The sequence below is a fragment of the Euprymna scolopes genome, chromosome 19 (assembly GCF_053919585.1).
Source record: "Euprymna scolopes isolate OS-2025 chromosome 19, ASM5391958v1, whole genome shotgun sequence".
NCBI lineage: Eukaryota > Metazoa > Mollusca > Cephalopoda > Sepiida > Sepiolidae > Euprymna > Euprymna scolopes.
Window position 1 is genome coordinate 38,444,529 of NC_136500.1, and position 23,582 is coordinate 38,468,110.

At 32.7% G+C, this 23,582-nt stretch overlaps 1 protein-coding gene and 1 long non-coding RNA gene across 5 annotated transcripts in view; one reads left to right on the plus strand and one right to left on the minus strand.

Moving 5' to 3' along the window:
• Window positions 1-23,582, plus strand: part of LOC145303536 (homeobox protein Mohawk-like) — a 407,111-nt gene that overhangs the window by 127,262 nt on the left and 256,267 nt on the right. The window lies entirely within an intron of this gene.
• LOC145303537 (uncharacterized) overlaps window positions 1-23,582 on the minus strand; it is a 162,455-nt gene that overhangs the window by 48,194 nt on the left and 90,679 nt on the right. Inside the window, exon 1 of one of the 3 annotated variants that reach the window (XR_013873730.1) lies at window positions 15,557-16,396. The exons of the other annotated variants lie outside the window; for them this stretch is intronic. This is a non-coding gene — a long non-coding RNA (uncharacterized LOC145303537). Of the gene's footprint in view, window positions 1-15,556; window positions 16,397-23,582 lie in introns of those variants that run through there. 3 annotated transcript variants of the gene reach the window in all.

Genomic DNA, 23,582 nt, shown 5'->3' on the forward strand with positions numbered 1-23,582 from the left:
CACTATAATTGGAATACCGTCGGGACCAGTTGCTTTACTGGAGTCAAGGTTCTTGATTAGCTTGGCTACCTCACGCACAGATATTTGTATGTTGCATAGCGTGTTGTCTGTTATAGGAGGGAATATGGGGAGTTGATGGCCTTCGTCACACAGGGTAGAATTTGCCGCAAAGTTTTTGGCAAATAGTTTGGCCTTGTCGGATGCTGTCGAGATGACCTCTGGTCCATTGATAATGGTTGGGATAGAACGCACGTTTCTGTTCAAGATCCTATTTGCTATTTGCCAGAACTGGTGGGAACCAAGCCGCTGCTCAGCTACTTTGGACTTAACGGATTGCGCATATAGTTCTCTTGCATTTTTTATTACTCTTTTGCAGTGGTTGCTGGCGTTTCTGAAAGCAGCTTTAGTCTCAGTGCATCTATTACGTTGGTAGCTATGGAAAAAGTGATTTCTGTGTGCGATGACAGCAGCACATTAAGTATAAATATATTAAATAAGTATTGATATTACTTATAAACTAATATATTTTAAAAGTAAAACTATGTTTTAGTAAAAAGAAACAACAAAAAACAAAAACTTTACGTTATGTGAGTTCAGAAATGAAAATGGGGTAAAAAGAAATTATAGTCACACTCTTAACATACCCAGTAAGAAACTAACTGAGGAAGAACGATACCTCAAGGTAATAAAGCTTACTTTTCAAACTAAGAATTAATAAAAGGATGCTACTCCTCAGTTAGAATATTCTTTTTTTTTTTTATGAAGATGGCAATAATATTTTTTCGCCAATTTTCATTTCAGTATTTCACGTAGACAGAGACACTTGCTATTACCTATGTTTTAATGTTACCTACATTAGCTGTTCATGAATGTTTCGCCTTTATTTCAAGACTTCCTCGGGATTACGGAATGAAAATACCAGTACAATGTTTGAAAATAAATTTGCTGGGTTTGTAATAGAATATTATTTTTATCATTTTGTCGAAATTGACAACCAAATTTTAAACCAAATTTTAAACCAAATTTTAAACCAAAAGTTACGGAAATATTAAAACATTCCAGATTCGCAGCCGACACCCACAACAGCAGGACAACATTTTTGCATCGAAGATAAAAATTATACCTACAAGTTTATTTAAATATTTGAAATACTCGCAGTATATTTTACCGGATTATATTAAATCCATCTTCTTCGGCAGATCTTTTAAAATACCAAAGATTTTTTTGTTTATTGCACAAAGCCAGAACAGTAATTATCAACCTACACGAAAACCACACAATGATTCAATCAGTAAAACAAGCAAATCAGTTCAAAAATTCAATACCCGCCATATATTTAGATTTGTAATCGAACTTACAAAATTAATTTCTAACATCAAATGGAGGACCATATGACGTCTAGATCTAATAAAAAAATTTTGCCACCAAGGAACTCTCTGACATAGAAATTGAAGCTTTGAGTTTTTAACTTAAATTCGCAATTAGTGTGCATTCAAACATCACCACCAATACAATTTTTAAATAATTATAAACATGAAAACATAGATTAAAAAAAAAGGTTTTATACAAGGAATCATTTCAATTACAGCTACTCAACCCAACGATTTAATATTACCGAATAAATATATACTTTAAAACACCTGGTGAATAACAAAACATCATAGTGTCACCAGCAAATAAAGGTGGTGCTATAATGATTATGGTGAAAAGTGCCTAGTTTAAAAAATAATATCTACACTACTAGTATTATGAAATCTTAAAATTTACTCCATATACACCTATTGTGTGAACCTGAAAATGCTTGCGGAATTTTTAATTTTAGTTTCAAATGATGTGTTTTCTAGTGTTGGGGAGATTAATCGGAATCGAGGATGGGAAAAATCGGAACTTTTTGAAGTATGGGAATCGGAAAATATTGTGCTTATTTTCCGATGCCCAAAACGATTCTTTCAATTACCTTCTTTAATTGATTTTGTTTTTAAAAGATCCATTACTAATAGCAATAATAAAATAATAAATATTTATTGATTTTGAATTACTAATAAAACTAAAATCAAGAAATCACCTCCAGAAGTTTGTTTTTACGGTTGATAAATATATGCACATTTAAAATGTGTTTTTACGGTAACCGGGAAAAATAACAATTTTATAGATTTTGAGATTTATAAAGAATCGGAATCGAAATCGGTAAGTGTGCTGGAATCAGGAATTTACTACGGAATCTGTAATTCAATCGGAATAGGGAAAAATATTAGAATCGTCCCATTACTAGTATTTTCAAATAACTTTCGTTATAATACCTTTACTTTATATATCATTTTAAAGGGGGTTTTTCGCTCTATATAATCGTTAAAATTACAATCGTTTTAAAAGAATTGTCTTCTTTTCAGAACGTTGAATACAAAGATGGAAAAAAGAAAATTCGCACAATTTTCTTATTGTAATTCAAGCTTGGCCGAAAAGCTGCTGAAACACCTTGCTATATCAACAAAACTTTTAGTCCAGCGCTACTGAATGCACAGAACAATGATGGTTTAAAAAATTTCGTGGCGGCGACGAAAGTCTTCAAGATGATGATCGTAGTGGTCGGGCATCGGATGTTGACAACGATCAATTAAGAATCTTAGTCGAAGCCAATTAATGTACAACTGTTCAGGAACTGTGAAAGATCCTGGTCACAGGTCACCAAATGTATCCTTTTCCGGGTTACCGGCAAAAGGTGTAAACCCTCAGCGATCCGTAAAAAGGGATCCCTTGTCACATACTCGTCGTGATCGTCCTTCACAGGGAATTCTCCGTAAGTTATCTCGGCGCAGCAGGATCTCGTTGATAGATTTGGCCAGTGTCGATATCACCGTCGGGTTGGTATGCCGTTGTTACGCTGGAAGTGAATAGATTTTCATGCACGCAAAAGAAAGACGGGTTCAGATATCTCTATTCTATGGGTTCATTCAAGTTCAATATACAAAAATATGATATACACTTATATACAATCGTTCAGTTGTTCATTTTTAACAAACACTTTTGAGTCCCAATTCTCAGTTTTGGCGGCAGCGATGTAGAGAAGAGGGCGACGACGACTCTTCGATTAGGATTAGATTCGCTCAAAACTCAGTTCCAACTGACTGATTTTGGCTCGGGGATTCACTTATGCACCGATGTATCAGAGTAGGTTACGTTGCTCCCTATACCAATCACCAGTAAGTACGTCATCCCAGGGGGATTCCCCGATTTTCTGTGTGTATGCTTGCGATCTGCGAACGCCTTCAATTGTAGTTCTCACGATCAGGAGAGGTCAACCCGTGACCTCTCGTCTGGCCTCAGAAACGAAATCATATCTCGTTATGTTCTCAAAATGACATCAAATTGTCACTTTCACTAAACAATCAGATTTATATGTCGGTTTCATAAGGAAATAATAAAATTCATAACTTAACTCTTCCTTTCAGCAAGGTCGGCCGCCGCTGCCTGGGCATACAATAATGCTTAACAAGTAACACAAACATTCTCCAAAGTTTCGGGAGTCTTAACCTCTTCCAAATGAGGACGGTTACGTCACAGAACTTGCTTCTGAATTAAACGTAATGAAAATGATGATTCCCAACCAATTGAGAGAGATTGGAAAGGCAAAATAACTTGATAAATGGGTTCCCCTACGAATTAAGAGACACTCAAATTGACAGACAATCAAAATGTGAGACAATCAAATTGAGAGACAGTCGAATTGATAAACAATCAAATTGACAGACAATCAAATTGAGAGACAATCAAATCAGCAGACATTCAAATTGAGAGAAAATCAAATTGAGAGACAATCAAACTGACAGCAATCAAATTGAGAGACAATCAAATTGAGAGACAATCAAATTGAGAGACAATCAAATTGAGAGAAAATCAAATTGAGAGACAATCAAATTGGGAGACAATCAAATTGAGAGACAATCAAATTGAGAGACAATCAAACTGACAGCAATCAAATTGAGAGACAATCAAATTGAGAGACAATCAAATTGAGAGACAATCAAACTGACAGCAATCAAATTGAGAGACAATCAAATTGAGAGACAATCAAATTGAGAGACAAACAAACTGACAGCAATCAAATTGAGAGACAATCAAATTGAGAGACAATCAAATTGAGAGACAATCAAATTGAGAGACAATCAAACTGACAGCAATCAAATTGAGAGACAAACAAATTCAGAGACAATCAAATTGAGAGACAATCAAACTGACAGCAATCAAATTGAGAGACAATCAAATTGAGAGACAATCAAATTGAGAGACAATCAAATTGAGAGACAATCAAATTGAGAGACAATCAAATTGAGAGACAATCAAACTGGCAGCAATCAAATTGAGAGACAATCAAATTGAGAGACAATCAAATTGAGAGACAAACAAATTGACAGACAATCAAATTGAAAGACAATCAAATTGAGAGACAACCAAATTGAGAGACAATCAAATTGAGAGACAATCAAACTGACAGCAATCAAATTGAGAGACAAACAAATTGAGAGACAATCAAATTGAGAGACAATCAAATTGGGAGACAATCAAATTGAGAGACAATCAAATTGAGAGACAATCAAACTGACAGCAATCAAATTGAGAGACAAACAAATTGACAGACAATCAAATTGAGAGACAATCAAATTGGGAGACAATCAAATTGAGAGACAATCAAATTGAGAGACAATCAAACTGACAGCAATCAAATTGAGAGACAAACAAATTGAGAGACAATCAAATTGAGAGACAATCAAACTGACAGCAATCAAATTGAGAGACAATCAAATTGAGAGACAATCAAATTGAGAGACAATCAAATTGAGAGACAATCAAATTGAGAGACAATCAAATTGAGAGACAATCAAATTGAGAGACAATCAAATTGAGAGACAAACTGACAGCAATCAAACTGAGAGACAATCAAATTGAGAGACAATCAAATTGAGAGACAAACAAATTGACAGACAATCAAATTGAAAGACAATCAAATTGAGAGACAACCAAATTGAGAGACAATCAAATTAGGAGACAATCAAATTGACAGACAATCAAATTGACAGACAACCAAATTAACAGACAATCAAATTGAGAGACAATCAAATTGAGAGACAATCAAATTGAGAGACAATCAAATTGAGAGACAATCAAATTGACAGACAATCAAATTAACAGACAATCAAATTGAGAGACAATCAAATTGAGAGACAATCAAATTGAGAGACAATCAAATTAACAGACAATCAAATTGGGAGACAATCAAATTGGGAGACAATCCAATTGAGAGACAATCAAATTGAGAGACAATCAAATTGAGAGACAATCAAATTGAGAGACAATCAAATTGACAGACAATCAAATTAACAGACAATCAAATTGAGAGACAATCAAATTGAGAGACAATCAAATTGAGAGCAATCAAATTAACAGACAATCAAATTGAGAGACAATCAAATTAACAGACAATCAAATTGGGAGACAATCAAATTAACAGACAATCAAATTGGGAGACAATCAAATTGGGAGACAATCAAATTGAGAGGCAATCAAATTGAGAGACAATCAAATTGAGAGACAATCAAATTGAGAGACAATCAAACTGACAGCAATCAAATTGAGAGACAATCAAATTGAGAGACAATCAAATTGAGAGACAAACAAATTGAGAGACAATCAAATTGAGAGACAATCAAATTGAGAGACAATCAAATTGAGAGACAATCAAATTGAGAGACAATCAAATTGAGAGACAATCAAACTGACAGCAATCAAATTGAGAGACAATCAAATTGAGAGACAATCAAATTGAGAGACAAACAAATTGACAGACAATCAAATTGAAAGACAATCAAATTGAGAGACAACCAAATTGAGAGAAAATCAAATTAGGAGACAATCAAATTGACAGACAATCAAATTGACAGACAACCAAATTAACAGACAATCAAATTAACCGACAATCAAATTGAGAGACAATCAAATTGAGAGACAATCAAATTGAGAGACAATCAAATTGACAGACAATCAAATTAACAGACAATCAAATTGAGAGACAATCAAATTGAGAGACAATCAAATTGAGAGACAATCAAATTAACAGACAATCAAATTGGGAGACAATCAAATTGGGAGACAATCCAATTGAGAGACAATCAAATTGAGAGACAATCAAATTGAGAGACAATCAAATTAACAGACAATCAAATTGGGAGACAATCAAATTGGGAGACAATCCAATTGAGAGACAATCAAATTGAGAGACAATCAAATTGAGAGACAATCAAATTGACAGACAATCAAATTAACAGACAATCAAATTGAGAGACAATCAAATTGAGAGACAATCAAATTGAGAGCAATCAAATTAACAGACAATCAAATTGGGAGACAATCAAATTAACAGACAATCAAATTGAGAGACAATCAAATTGAGAGACAATCAAATTGAGAGACAATCAAATTAACAGACAATCAAATTGGGAGACAATCAAATTAACAGACAATCAAATTGGGAGACAATCAAATTGGGAGACAATCAAATTGAGAGGCAATCAAATTGAGAGATAATCAAATTGAGAGACAATCAAATTAACAGACAATCAAATTGGGAGACAATCAAATTGAGAGACAATCAAATTGACAGACATCAAATTAACAGACAATGAAATTGAGAGACAATCAAATTGAGAGACAATCAAATTAACAGACAATCAAAGTTGGAGAACATCAAATTAAAAGACAATTAAATTGAGAGACAATCAAATTGAGAGACAATCAAATTAACAGACAATCAAATTGGGAGACAATCAAATTAACAGAAATCAAATTGGGAGACAATTAAATTAACAGAAATCAAATTGGGAGACAATCAAATCAACAGACAATCAAATTGAGAGACAATCAAATTAACAGAAATCAAATTGGGAGACAATCAAATTAACAGACAATCAAATTGAGAGACAATCAAATTTACAGACAATCAAATTGAGTGACAATCAAATTGACCGACAATCAAAAGAAACGTCGTTTTGAAGTCCCAAGTACATTCGACAATAAAAAACACCGTATGAAAACAACGCTAGCAAATAAATACTGGGAACTCAAGGAAAGCGGACATTAGGGAATCTGTGCTAAGAATATTAGTATAGGTCTTTGTTTTTAATTGTACCACCATTCAAAGAGAATCGGAATCGATAGTCGTACCCTATGTAACGCAGATAAAATCGCTAGAAAAACTGTGAATGATACAATTAAACTCTTTCAAAAATTATAACGCGCATTGAAACTAATTGTAAATCTCTGTTAAGATATCGATTTCAGCAAAAACAAACAAACGGGCTTTTTTTTTGGGGGGGGGCGGGTTCTTTATATGTGCACAGCTGTCTGGGGTCGGTTGTTCGCGGTTTAAATGTAAGTACTAAAATTGGATAGATATGTTGTTGTTGTTGTTGTTGTTGTTGTTGTTGTTGTTGTTGTTGTTGTTGTTAACAATATATATCAAAATGTGAGTTATGCGCAGTGGAAAGTGACGATTTATTTAGAGGGTTTCCATAGCAACTATGACGTCAAGATAGGAAGATGGAGAGTTGGAAGTAAATATTGAAGAGAGAAAAGATTAGGGGAGAATTTTTTTTCTAAATTCACGAGGGAGTAATATGATTAATGCAAATATTTTTTTTTTATTTAGAAGGAGCGAGTTTTTCAGTTGAAAGAGGGAGAAAGGGGGGGGGCATGCGTTGACGGTAAGATAATAAGCGATAATGAGGGAATAATATACATTCTTTTAGGGTTTGGAAAGGAACTTACGCAGTACATTTGTTTCATTAACGATTAAATTACATTTGCGTTCGTATTCGTTTTTATCTCTAAGTATTAACAAAAAACAATGTACTTAAAATATATTTTAATGAAATTGATGAGAAATTTATTACTTATTTTATAGCTTGTATTATTGCTATTATTAATTTAAGACTTCCATTCAAAAAGAAGAACTTAACGCTGTCAACCGAAAACTTTCTCTCAAGAGACATGTGTGTGCTCGTGCTTACGGATGTGTATGTGTACGTATATGTATACATATATAGAGATGTATAGGTGGGGATCGAGGTGGCGTTGTATAAGTACCATACTTAACAGTATTGCTATAACGTATAGAATGTGTTCACTGTGTACGAAAATTTTTGCTTCACACACACACTCACACATATATATAATTTGATTGCAGAAATTCCACTCTGAACCAAAGTACTTTAGGTTTGCTCCAAAAGATAACACATACAAATTGATTATGTCTAGACTATTAGCCAGTATATTATGTAACTTTTGAACTCCATCTTACATACATTTATTCGTTACAGTAAAATCCTACATTACATCCTAGGAGCAACATTATCACAGTCGCAAACATCTATACTGGAAGCAGTTGCTATTTTCCCCTCTAAATAAAAAGTACTACTAACGCTCCCAGTCAACATCAGGAGTTATTCTGCATCTTGATCAGATATGGGATTGCACCCTTACTATCTGGCTCATATACTTATATACATTTTTTTACACAGTGATCACCACTTATCAAGGCCCGGAAGCCACTCAGGGATAAGGGTTATTGCAAGTACATTACGTTAGTGTAAACATAACATAAATGTTCCATTTCCCGATTCCAAAAATAATGATTTCTCCCTTTTCACATTCCACTAAATCTCATTGGCTAAGAACTGACTATTCGTTCATTCCAGAATATAAATCTTCATTAAAAAACGAATGCTCCAGAGATTTACAAACATGGCTTTCCTTTGTACAAGAGGCAATCGTTATAAACAAAGTACCCAAATTACAAGCATGTTAACATATCATAAGCCAAAGCAGGTTTCATTTTTACATTAAATATACCGTACATGTTAAGTTTTCTTATACAGCTACGCTAGTGTGCTACATCTTTCGTGTTTACAGATCCCGTAGTACTGTTTTCAGACACATCATCAGATGCTGATAGCCATTATTTTTTCTTTATCTTCTAAAAGCTAGATAAACCTTTTTTAATTATGATTCACTAACATTATTTCTTTATACGCTGAGTAAATCATTTTAAACAACCAATTTCGCGATTATTAAAGCCGAGATTCGTCTTTTAGTGCGATTTGGAAGCCTTTAAACTGTCTAAAACGTTTGATTTGCTCTTCCTTTTTAAACATCTAGATAAACCTTTCTTTTTTTTCTTAAAGTACAACTGATTAAAATTCTTTCTTTATACGCTAAATAAAAAATAAAATAAAACGATTACGCAATTATTACAGTCACTACTTTGTTTGATTTGGAAGCCTTTAAACTTTCTAGGTTTTTATTTTATAATTTTAAATTAAACATTAATTAAAAATATAATGTTGGTTTACTTTTACGGTATATATTGTTCTCGAAGAGAAATAATGCAGGATTAAGTTTGACAATGATTAAATGTGTTTTGTTTTTGAAAACATTGAACAATAAAATGTTGGTTTCATTTTACAGTAGATAAACAGCTGTTTACAGTAAGCGAGTTACCAGTGTCGATTGAAAAGTCCCTTTAAGTGATTACATGGTTCGAGGATATTTAAACGGCAACTCTGCCAAAACCGCTATCGTTTTATTTCACCGTCAACTGTGCGTGTTTTTTTTGTTTTGTTTTTTTTTTGCAAGAGGGGGTCAGTTTATGTGTTGACATTTTTGCAAAGTTATTCACGCCTCGCTATACGTATGGTTCCCTTTTTCTTTTTATGCACTTTCTTTTTCCTCTTAACGTAACACGTTCGAGCCTGCCTACTGCGGCTATTTTTTTTTTTTTTGCGTCCGCACGAATACTCGCTGTTATTTAAATGTTTTCGAAGGTTGCTTGATTTTTTAAGTTTTTATCTTATGTCACGCACGGGTAATAACTATTATTATATGTTTAGTTTTAATTTGAACGCAAATAGGTCACAAACCAAAATAAATTGTTTTTGTCTAATTTCCCCCAATTTAATTTTCTTTGGGGTATATATATTAAAAAAACGTTTCTGTCTACATTAAACATGTATAACTAATATTAAATGTTTCGTTTTAATTTTTACACGAAAATAGGCCACAAAACATAAATTGTTTTTCCCTAATTTCCCCTAAATCTTTTTGCTTTTATATATATATATATATATATATATATATATATATATATATATATATATATATATATATATATATATATATATATATATATATATAATTGTTCAGAATAATGAAATATCAATAAATCTACTGGTGTGCAAATCCAGTGATTATCGGTCTTACAAAATATTATTGGATGTAATATTTTATATAAGACTATCACAGTTAAATTATTGTTTTAATGGTGGCATTGATTAATCGAACTCTAAGATTCCGAGTAAATATTATTATCATTAAGTATATACGTTCGATTTTACTATGTATTAGAATTATAAATTTCAGCATTATATGTTACGAGCAAGCAAACAGAAGTAAGGCTTTTATTTTTCCTTTTTCTCGCTTTCTTTTTTCTCCCTTACTTTCTTTTTTAGCATTACTAGGCTTTTTCTTTTTTAACATTACAAGTTTTTTTCTTTTTTTTTCCTTTTCTTTTCTTTCCCGCCTTCTCTTCTCTTAGCATGAACCTTGACCCATTTTTTAATCGTGTCAAATCCTGTCTAGCCATTTCATATTCAAGATTAATAAGTTAGACGCCCCCTTTACTTTACTTTCTTCTTTTTTCTTTCCCCCCTCTCTTTAAGTTAAATCCTCCAACCACTTCCTTATTTTTAGAAGATAGAATTTAAATTCTGCAATTTTAATTATATTATAAAATTATAACATTTTCACTATATATATAAAAATATAATCGTGATAACAAAAACTGCATCTGATTTTTATAGACTATTTTGCTTTGGTTTTATAAGCAATTCTTTTATTTAATTATTTTCATTTTCATTTAATTTTAATTTTAATTTAATTTTATTTGCCTGTCTACGGATATCTTTTGGTTTTTTATTCATGAATTGATTGAAAACTTGAACTGAATTTTTAAACTGATATATGAAAAAAAAATTTACCGGATTGATATAATCAAAGATTTGCCGGATATCAAATCGAACTAAAGAAAAACTGTGGAAATATGTATATATTGGATTGTTACCAGCTTCCTTGGATTTATTACAATACGCGTTGGATCTTTTTACCTGCCGAATACCAAGAGCTTCCATTAAAGGATTTAGCATACACTTTAGATTTGAAGTTCAATATCCTTTTTTTTCTTTTTTTTTTTTTTTTTTTTTGCTGCATCAATATCCAATATCCCTTATTCTATGTAGCTTAAATGATTTAAAAACTTTAAAAACATTTAAGTTAATTTTCTATGTTTATTACCTTTAGCAAATTAGGTGTAAACCTTTTATAATATTTGATAATATTTTTCCTCCGAGGAGATGTATAAACATCGAAAACTTATGGATTAAGGAAGTATATTTAACTATACTGTATTCTTTGTTTTGTATAGAATAAATTTTCTATATTTTAAATTTAACTTTTTCAAATCACAAATATTAAATTCCTAAATTATGATATTCTAGCATTTCAGCCCGGCGTTGCTCGGGTGTTTGGAGGTGTATGTTGAGCAAAAGAAAAAGTGGTAGTAGGAAGGCAGGCTCGAACCCGTACCACGAAAGGGGAAAAGAATGGGAAAAACCGTGACGTCTTTGCTGTTACGACCACCGTCAAACCAGAAGTGACGTAGGTTTAAATTAAGGCTAGATAATCGAAAAGAGGGGATGACTTTCGACAATAACGGCGAAAAAAGCGACCCTTCCTGTAACAAAGTACCCAGTTTAAGGTGAAGAAATTAATGTTTTAAGCCAATTTTTCGATATTTGTCGTCTGAAAGGTTGAGCTTAAAAACGATACTAATTTTGTGAAAATCCGTCGCCTCTGTCGAAAGTTTTAGGCAAAAATGCAAACATACATACATACATTTACATATTGGTAGCTCAAATTTTCGACCAAAACCGATTAAAAAGCTTGCCCTATCTCTGAAAATGTAAAATTTCAAATATTTAGACCAGAAATTGTCTGAGTAATTTGGTAGAGACCGCAGCGATCAATTTCTTTAACTTTGGCCCCTATTATTACCTCTTAACATTTATTGTTTCGGACTCAAATCAAGTTATTAAGTTAGATCCATGTCCAAGGAACCTATATCTAAAATTTCAATTGTTTATACCCAAAATTAGCGGAGTTTGGTAGAGTTCTCAAAGGTCAAATCGCTGAACTTTGACGCCTTAACAGCAAAATTTCTAGTCGAAAACGGATTACAAAGATTTTCCCACATGTCAGTACCCTGTATATCAAATTTCCAGTCTGTAGACTGAAAATTGACAGATATATTGTGTTGGGAAATATACACAGACAGACAGACAGAAAGACACACATACAGATAGATAGACACTTTCACATTTATATATATACTAGCATGTGTGCCCGGCGTTGCCCGGGTGTTTGGAGGTGTATGCTGAGCAAAAACAAAAACAAAACAAAAAAGAAAGCCGGTCAATTTTTTTTAACTTTGACCCCTATTAAAACCGCTTAAAATTTATTGTTTTGGGCTTCCATCGAGTTATTAAATTAGATCCATGTCCAAATAACCTATATCTAAAATTTCAAGTGTTTAGACCCAAAATTATTGGAGGAGTTTGGTAGAGTTGTCAAAGGTCAAATCGTTGAACTTAGACTCCTTAACAGCCAAACTTCTGGCTGAAAACAGATCACAAAGATTTGCCCAAATCTCAGTACCCTGTATATCAAATTTCGAGTCTGTAGACTTAAAATTGACAGAGTTATTGCGAAGGAAAATGTACATAGACACACAGACACGTTGACTTATATATATATATATGTGTGTGTGTGTGTGTGTGTGTGTGTGTGTGTGTGTGTGTTAAAAATGTCTGCGAATAAAGTTATTAAAAAATTTTGTTTCTGTTGTCAAACAATTAAAATTTGAAAAGGTTTAAGTTGTTTCAAATTATAAAGTGTTCTATTTATATTGTTTATAATAAAAACAAAATCCCGTATATATTGTTTTTGTTTATTATTTAAAGAAAACGCTATGTTTATATTGTTTCGTTTTTTTTCTGCTTATTTAAAACTGCTCATTTCTGAAATACCGTTTACATGTTTACATGATAAGGTGAAGGTTACTACAGGAATTTAGTTCCTTTTAAGTGATAGAGGATTCGACAGTATTTTGATACCTAAACTCCAGTTTTACCAACAAAAATACCATACTGTGAACCATACTTTAAACCATACTATGCCGACCAGATTAGTATGCACAAGCCAAAGGACACTGCAGCCACCAAATTTTGTTTTTCGTTCATATTATTTGCGCGTGGCAATCCTGACAGCGATTATCAAAGTTACATTTCGGGCAAATTTTGGGACAACCAACCCACACCCATAAAATGGAGTGTCTATTCTGAAAGCTGTTCTAAACATTGGGAGGTTGGGGGTGTCCATTCAAAAAGCCATTTATAACATGAAGAGATAGGGAGTATCTATTCCGAAAGCCGTTCTTAACATGACGAGCTTGGGGATTGGGCAACAACAAAGCCGTACTTTAATTTTTTTACGCTGGGGGGGGGGGAGATGCTACAACCGAACAACGCTGGTTAACGAGTCCTGCTAGTATATATATATATATATATATATATATATATATATGTGTGTGTGTGTGTGTGTGTGTGTGTGTGTGTGTGTGTGCTAACATGGTGACCAAACGTTGTCCAGGATTGAATGATAATCAACGAATGCTTCACACCTCCATATGTTTATTGTCATCGAAATCGATGAAATAGCCCATTTTTCAATCAAATCGATTGATTGCCTGCTCTAATTCGGGATCCATCGTGATGCATTTAGCTTGTGGTTTAGTTCGGATCGCCCGACCGGTAGGAATTTTCAACTACTACACTAATGAAACACTCTGTAGATATAAAAGAATAACACACACACACACACACACACACACACACACACACACACACACACATATATATATATATATATATATATATATATACTTGTATATTGTTATATAAACATGGTCACATCCTGCTGCTACAAATAGCCACTTGTTTCAATCAAACAACAGATATCATCAGGCAGCGACTTGACTATTCAAAAGTTCAATGAATAATGGATTTTTATTTTAGGTAGGAACTCTTTAAAAGTTGGAGTTAAAAAAATTAAAACACAGAACTTTAATTATAAGATGTAAAGAGGGAGGGGGCAATTTAAATAAAGTTAAAAGATTATAATGGAGAGAGAGTGATTAAGAAGAGAGAAAAAAAGACTTTGAAATGGAGAGCCCCGATTTCAATTTGAAGGAAGAGCCCCTGAGCATTCTGTGTTAACATTTTAAGAGAGGTCCGTCACCGTAACATTTTAAGAGAGGTCCGTCAACGTATTTATAAACATATTTTAATGTTTTCTGTTATTTTGTGCTTGAGGAATATTCGATTATGGCATGTGTAGTTTATATAAAAATTTATTTAAGTAGTTATCGCCTCAAATTTCGTTTTAATTTCGGTTCGCTGAAACTATTTCCAGTAAAGAGCATTAAAAACTATTTCAACACAAAAAAAAAACATGAACTGGACTTTTATTGACTATGGTAACATTTATTTCTTGCATATTTATTTTTTCGGGTAGTCGTCTGTTGGCTTTTCTGCTAAACACTCTTAGTAAATAATACCGACGAAATATCGAAAAACAAAGAAACAAAAATAGTTTTTAAAAATAATGAAGCTTTACTTACTTTAGTAAAATAATCCGAAAGAGAAAAATCAGATATTTAAAAAAAAAACACGTAATTACTTTAGTTTTTTAAAGCAAAGAATCAATATAAATATGAATAAGAAGAAAATGGCGCCCTTCGTTTTAGTTTTACCGTATTGAACGGTGTAGTATTGCGCCGTCAGATTCAGGGTTGTACTATTGTAATGTAAAGAACACGCAGAAATGGTTGTAATCAACTGAATTCCCTCTAGTACACTGACAAAAATGCTCAAACAAATAAAAATAAAAAGGTTATATAAATGTTTTTAAAAAGACACATAATCACGTGAGCAGGAATTTTCCTTCGTTTGACACGATAACAAGTAAGGTTCTTATTTTTTTATTATTATTTATCTATTTATCTATTTTCGAAAGCGTACCACGTGCAAGTGGGGAGGGAAAAACAGAGTTATGCAAAATTTGTATCGAGAATTGTCTAAAGTTCCGATTTTTTTTTTTTTTTGCTTTCACTTTAATAAGAACCTGAATTTATGAGGTGAATTCATTTGACACAATATTATTAAATAATAAATAAAAGCTAATGTGAATTAAGATTAAAGTTAAGGTGTTATTGTGAAAATTTGTTAAAATTTGTGACATATTTAAATTCTATGTAGGTCATGCGCAAACGAACACCCAATAATTCTATTTTGCCATATTTCTTCAAACTGAAACATAATTATCAAAGTATACTTACGAAAATAGATCTGAAAAGTCTTTGTTAAAGTTTGTGCCGTATTTCCATGGAGTACAGGCGCGAACGCAGATCCCACAATTTTATTATACCATTCCTATTTAAGTTGAAACATACTTATCAAAATATCCTTATGTACATCTATATCAAAAACACTTGTAAACATTTTTTTTTTCATTTTTTTTTTATTTCCATACTTTGGGAGCCAGTCACGAACGCAGACCCCAGAATTTTTATGAACCACTGTTCTGCCAGATCAAACATACCCATTCCTGATCCTCGATACATCTTATATCATTATACGCAATCAGTTTTTAAAAATAGTCAACCATATAGGAGCCTATTCGTGACCAGACACACACACACACACACACACACAGACGTTCAGCTTTATATTATATATATATATATATATATATATATATATATATATATATATATATATATATATATATATGTTGACAGAGGAACTCAATGTTGCCCAGGATTGAATGAAGATTAACGAATGTTCAACACTTCCAATACATTTATTGTCATGAGTTTATTGCCTGTTCCAGTCGAAGACCGTCTGCGGTGCATCAGGAGGAAGCTTCCCATGTCTCTTCGCATATATATATATTATGCGCGAATTTAGTGGTTGTCTGTCGTTTTTATATACGCACCTTCTATTGGGATTTTAGTTAGCCAATCAGCTTTCTAATATCCACCGCGCCCTTCCTATCAGCCAATGAATATGCACTTACCGAACAAAGACCTATTTGATATCTGATTGACCTGTTCCTTTGTGTGTGCTCTATTTAGCCTGGATGTCTAGTGTCTTGACCTGTTTTAAATCTGGGTTAGGTTTTTTAATATTAGTTTATATATATATATATATATATATATATATATATATATATATATATATATATATGTACATATATATATATATACTTATATATATGTATACATATATATACATACATATGTGTGGGATAGTTTATGTATATTCATGTTTATTTAATTTATTTATTTGTTTATTTTCTATTGTTTTTGATGGTTTTAAAACTATTTTATATCGCTATCCTGGAGTAAATGTTATCCTGTGAACATTCGCTATTAATCTTCTACAGTTTAATAGATGTTGGGGTTCTTTAAAGTACAGGATAGCAAATTTTTCATGAAAGCATAATCTACGTGAGTCGTCTAGGTTTCTACATGTGGTAGCTTGTCTTATTATTTTGCATTCGACTACCGGCGAATGTCCGCTTTCCTTGAGTTCCAAGTATTTATTTGCTAGCGTTTTGTTTTTATACGGTATTTTTTTTATTGCTAAATGTACTTTTGTGGTCATAATATCGAGTTTTGAAATCTAAGGAAGTCATATTTCTTGTTATTCGGGTTTGCGAAAAAAAAAAATTGTTCTCTTAGTTGTTGTTGTATTTTCCACAGAAGGTAAATATGTTATAAGCCTGTAGTTGCTGGAGATACTGAAGTTTTGGATGTGACTTTTGGAATTAGTGTATTTCTATCTTTGGTCATCCATTCTGGTACGTCTGCTTCATGGATACATCTTTTATGATTCTGACATAGTCTTTCATGCATGTTGTTAATTTATTGAACCAGTATGCGTGTATTCCGTCGTGATTTGGTGCTCTCCAGTTCGCCATTTTTCCTTAGATTGTATTAAGAGTTTCTTGCAAATTTCATTCTCTGCCTCTTCTTCGATTTACTTTGACTCTTCTTTTATGTCTTTCAGCCATTCTGCATTTCTATTGTGACCTTGTCACTCTTCCCAGCATTCGTTTTTTTTTCTATCGGGTCCGGTTGTTCTGTTTTTGTTTTTTTCTACGTTTACATTTTGATAAAATTGGCCTTCATTGTTGTCAAAGTTCCTTTTTTGCTTACACTGTTCAATTTATATTTATATCGTGTTAATCCTCCTTTTGCATTTCTTCATGTTTCTTAATCTCTCCTCGCGAGTCACATTTCCCCTGTTCTATTCTCTTCCGTTCACTTTCATCTTGTTCATCGCTTTGGCTTCTTTTTTTTTTTAAGTTTTGTCGGTCAATTTTCTATCCCTGGCTTTTTTTCTGCTTTAAACTTCATACTTACTGTTTTCGCCCCTGCGTAAATTAAATTGTTTAAGTCTGTAATATTTTCTGTTCACCTTTTCTGTTTATCAATTTAATTTCTTCCAGTTTGGTTTCTTTGTTATCGGATGCATTGTTTTTTCTTTGTTCATGAATTGTATGATGCTTTTTACTTTATTGTTGTTGTTGTTGTTGTTGTTATTATTATTATTATTATTATTATTATTATTGTTGTTGTTATTATCGTTATTATTATTATTGTTATTATTATTGTTGTTAATATTATTATTGTTGTTATTATTATTATTATTTTTATTATTATTATTGTTATTACTATTGTTATTATTATTAATGTTATTATTATTATTATTATTACTATTGTTATTGTTATTATCGTTATTATTATAATTATTGTTATTATTATTATTGTTATTATTATTACTATTATTGTTATTATTATTACTATTATTGTTATTATTATTGTTATTATTGTTATTATCGTTATTATCGTTATTATTGTTATTGTTATTATTATTATCATCGTTATTACTATTATTGTTATTATTATTATTATTATTATTATTATTATTGTTTTTATTATTAGTATTATTGTTATTATTAATATATTAATTATTAATACTACTAAGAATAGTATCAGGAATTAATTATTAATACTACTAGGGGTCTGGAAGGATAATTGAAAAAACTACAAATCCCCGATGTTTTAGGCAGCATTCAAACCTCTACAATTGTAGGTACCACCAACAACCTTAGGAAAACCCTTAATCTTTAAAGCTCCTGGTTTGAAGCTTGGATTAAGGGAAATCCTCTGGAAATGAATCCCATCCCTTTCCAGAGAGACGTTGATAAACGAAATCAGAATTGTTATTATCTATATATTAATGCAAAAGCGTGTGCGTTCTTTTGTGTGTCACGCTTACATCCGGGTCGTTTAATTGTTATGAAATTCTATTTCTTATCCTGATAGTACTATCGTAATTCGCCCTGGCCGTGTTATCATGCTGTGCATCCCTAAAAGGAAAGTGGAATATTCCAAATAAACCTTGTCACCCATAAAAAAGAAAAAAAGAATTATAATTATCATTATTATTATTGTTATTATTGTTATTATTCTTATTGTTATTATTGTTATATTATTATTATTATTATCATTATTATTATTATTATTATTATTATTATTTTATTGTTATTATTATATTATTATTATTGTTGTTATTCTTATATTATTATTGGTATTATTGTATTATTATTGTAATTATTGTTATTATTATTGTTATTGTTATTATCATTATCATTATTATTATTATTTTTATTATTGTTATCATTACTATTATCATTATTATTATTATTATTATTATTATTATTATTATCATTTCTTTTTGTAATGATAATCATGCCACTGAGTATCCTCTTGAAGAGAGAAAAACTGGGGTATAACTTTGGATCTGGTATCGAACGCCTCAACCATCTACTGTTTATGGATGACTGGTAGAACTTGTGGGGACATACTCAGAAGATATTGGGATGGAGTTTGTGATTAGTAAATGTGTGGTGCTGGTGATGAAAAGAGGAGTAAAGGTTCATTCGAATGGAATAGTGCTGCCAAATGGAGAAATCATGAAAGAAATAGAAGATACAGGATGTAAGTATTTAGGAGTGGTGGAGGGTGTAGGCGTCATGAACAGAGAAATGAAGGAGAAAGTCAGGAAGGTGTATCTTAGAAGAATGAAACTAATTGCAAAGTCGAAACTGTATGGAGGAAACCTAATGGAAGCAGTGAATGCATGGCCAATCAGTGTTTTGAGATACAGTGCGGAAATTTTAGAATGGTCTGACAAGGAGTTGTATGCCATGGATATCAAAACAAAAAAAGTTTTAGCAATGTTTGGTATATTTCACATTCGAAGTAGCATAGCGAGGCTGTATCAAAAGAGGAAAGACGGTGGGAGAGGATTGAAAGTATAAAAGATTGTGTTAGAACCGAGGAGATTTCGTTGAAGGAGTATGTGGTTAGAAGTGAGGAGTAGATGCTTAAGTTTGTGGCCAATGAAGTGGAAGTATGTGAAACGTATGGATAGAGAAAGGGCAGAGGAATTGGCTAGGAAGAAAATGCATGGAAGGTTCTTCCAGAATATAGCAGAAGTGGCTGATGAAAGATCATGGCAATGGTTTAGAGCTGGGTATCTGGCTAAGAGTACTGAAGCTTTTGTTTGTGCAGCACGAGAGCAGGTATTAGGAACACGATTGTTCAAAAAAAGTAGTTCTAGGAGACGAAGTTGCTGCAGAATGCCGGATTTGTGGTAAGACCTCAGAGTCAATTGCGCACCTTTCCGCAGGGTGTAGTGGATTGGTCCAAAGAGAGTACCGCAAAAGACACGGTCGCATGAGACTCCGGATATATTGGGAGGTGTGTAAGAAGGTTGGGGTTAAGTGTGCTGGAAAATGGTTTGAGGAGGTACCTGATGAAGTGAGAACTCGTGAGGATGGCAAAGTAGAGGTATGGTGGGACAAAAGTGTCATACTGACCAAGCAATTAGAACATAATCGTCCGGATTTGGTTGTCATTGACAAAGTCTTAGTTCCCTGGGACAGGAATGTGAGAGAGAAGGAGAACGAAAAGTGGAGCAATTATGCTCCATTGGCCTTGGAGATAAGGCGTATACACGGGGTTAAAACACAAATAATCCCGGTCGAAGTTGGTACGCTATGAGTAGTATAAAGTCGTCTGGAAAGACAACTGAAAAAACTATAAATCCCCGATGTTTTAGGCGGCCTTCAGACCTCTGCTATTGTAGTTACCACCAACATCCTTGGGAAAAGCCTTGATCTTTGACGCTCCTGGTTTGGAACCGGGATTAAAAGAAATCCTCTGGAAATGAATCCCATCCCATTCCTTTCCAGGGAGACGTTGATAAACGAAATCAGAATTATTATTATTATTATTATTATTATTATTATTATTATTATTATTATTATTATTATTGCCTCACAAGGAGCTTTCACACAGGTCATCAAAGATCTCTCCTTGAAAACAGCCCGTGGTGTTTCTTGGAAGCTGAGTGAAAACAAATCTCCCCAGATTTCCAGTACTCTCCAACTCTTTCGATAACAATTGCAAATAAATTTGCATTATCGCAATAGCTGCTTGTTTTGATTTCTCGTTTATTTTCACTGGAATTTGAGTGGCAATAAGCCTCCCCAAGATCCCAGTTCTCTTTGCACTTATCTGGCGGAGGTCTGGTCAGTTCCTCGGCCTTTCCTTCCTCCTTGACTCTACTTTGTTATTTGGCCTCACTCTATTTTGGGGGGCGTATATGTAATATATTTATGTTGGCATTCTGTAGATGTTCAGCTTAAAGGGGGACGCTCTGATATTATTGTAGCTCTTTTGTTACAGCTGCAAAAGTATTTATCTAATCTAGACTATATTTTAATTCTTGCAGATTTCATTCATATTATTATAGAGCAATTGTTCTATCGATTTTTATATGTTATAAAGTTGCGATTTCAAAATATAAAGAATATATATATGACTAGGGTTCATCAGCTTGAATCTAAATCGAAACTTATGAAATACACACACACACACACACACACACACACACACACACATATATATATATATATATATATATATATATATATATATATATATATATATATATATATATATATATATATACTAGCATTTCAGCCCGGCGTTGCCCGGGTGTTTGGAGGTGTATGTTGAACAAAAAAAAGCGGTCAATTTTTTTTAACTTTGACACCTAGTATGACCCCTTAACATTTATCATTTTAGGCACCAATCAAGTTATAAAGTTAGGGCCATGTTCTAGGAACCTAAAATTTCAAGTGTTTAGACCCAAAATTGGTGGAGGAGTTAGGTAGAGCTCTCAAAGGTCAAGGTTGGTTGGTTGGTTGATTTTGTTTTACGGCATATCAACTCTTTTCGGGTTATTTAATGCCGAATACAAAGATTTTGAAGAAATTTTTTTTCATAGAATATATTTGTTGTTTTCAAGTCGGTTTCTATTTAACCCATAGTTGGGATCTTAACAGGTATTAACACTCCGGGTCAGAGTGGACCTGGGAGCAATGGTAATTAAAGGTTGGCTCCACACTCCCCAAAGCCCTCAAGCTGGGGCCTCACCACTGGATATAGTTTAAGGTCATATCCAGGAACCTCAAAGGTCAAATCTCGTAACTTTGACCCCTTAACAGCCAAATTTCTGGCCGAAAATGGATTAAAACGATTTTCACAATCTCAGTACCCTGTATATAAAATTTCGCGTCTGTAGACTGAAAATTGTACAGAGTTATTGCGTTGAAAAATGTATACGCACACACACACACACACACACACACACACACAGACAGACACACGCTCAGGCCCTTCACTTTTATATATATATACATATATATATATATATATATATATATATATATATATATATATAACTTGAGTTCCTTCAGCTATAATCGAAACCGAAACCAAAGCTTATGAAGAATTCTTTATAAAATTATTCATAAAAAATAGATTACGTGAGTGTCATCACCTATAATCGAAACCGAAATCAAAACTTATGAAGATCTACATCAATGATCTCCCTAAACACATACTTAAATCATTCGTTGACATCTATGCTGATGACACGACCATCTACGGGAACACATCAAAGGCTGTAAATGACAAAGTTCTCTCTGATTCTCTCTCCTCTGATCTCGAACGAGTGGTTCAGTGGGGGAAGACGTTGCTGGTTACCTTTAATGCATCTAAAACCAAACTCCTATCTTTACATCATCAACGCTCTGATCCCCATCTGGCATCAATTGAAATGGATGGCTCTCGTCTAGGAGAAGCCCCATGTTTTGACAAGCTTCTGGGCTTGACCTTCACTCCTGATCTGAAATGGAACACGTACATTAAGTCTGTTGCCAAGGCCGCTGGAAAGATGGTGGATCCTTCTACCGCTCCAGAAGATATCTCTCTACTGATGCAATTCTCTATCTAAAAGACTGTCTGAAAATGACGTCAGATAGTCGAAGGGAAGTAGGGAGTGCGGGTTTTCTTTTTCTTTCTTTCTTTTTTACAGCCGTGCATCCGTACATTCCTATTGAGAACGTTTGTATAATATACACCATTTTTTAATTTAATTATTTTTCTGTGCTTTAAAATTTTTGCAACTTTTTTTTTTAAGATTGTATATAATTATGTTACGCTAAAAGCTACACGTTTATCTAGGCAAGGAATATAGTAGAATCTTGCGTATAAACTTACGCGAAAAAATATAATAAAAAAAAGAGGAAATAGTTTTTGCAATTATAATATTTGGGTGTAAAATTAACAATGCTTGATTCAATGACAATATCATAAGTTGAGAAATTAATTTTTCTTCGAGTTATATCGAATTCATTAATACGGACTTGTTACAATTTACGATGCGATATTATTCATAAAAAAAGTAAATAAATTTATTTTTTTACTACTAACTTCAGTCAATGTGGGTTTTTTTTATCACCTTCACTAGGATTCAAATAAAAATAGTGGATTCATTATATTCCGTGGTCATTATTTGATAAATACTGAAATTTTCATTAAAATTTGTTAACTTCCTGATTTTGGGTGAATTTTTAAGTAATGGGAAGGGTCAAAATGTTTATACATTTTGAGAATCGCCTATTCATTTAGCACGTACCTATAATGAAGTTATATATATAACTTGTTCTCAACTTTTATTCTCTCTCTCTCTCTCTCTCTATATATATATATATATATATATATATATATAGAGAGAGAGAGAGAGAGAGAGAGAGAGAGAGAGAGAAGGGAGGAGAGAGAAGGGAGGAGAGAGAGGACGAGAGAGAGAGGGAGAAAGAGAAAGAGAGGGGGAGAGATGGGGGAATAGATAGATAGATAGATAGATAGATAGATAGAT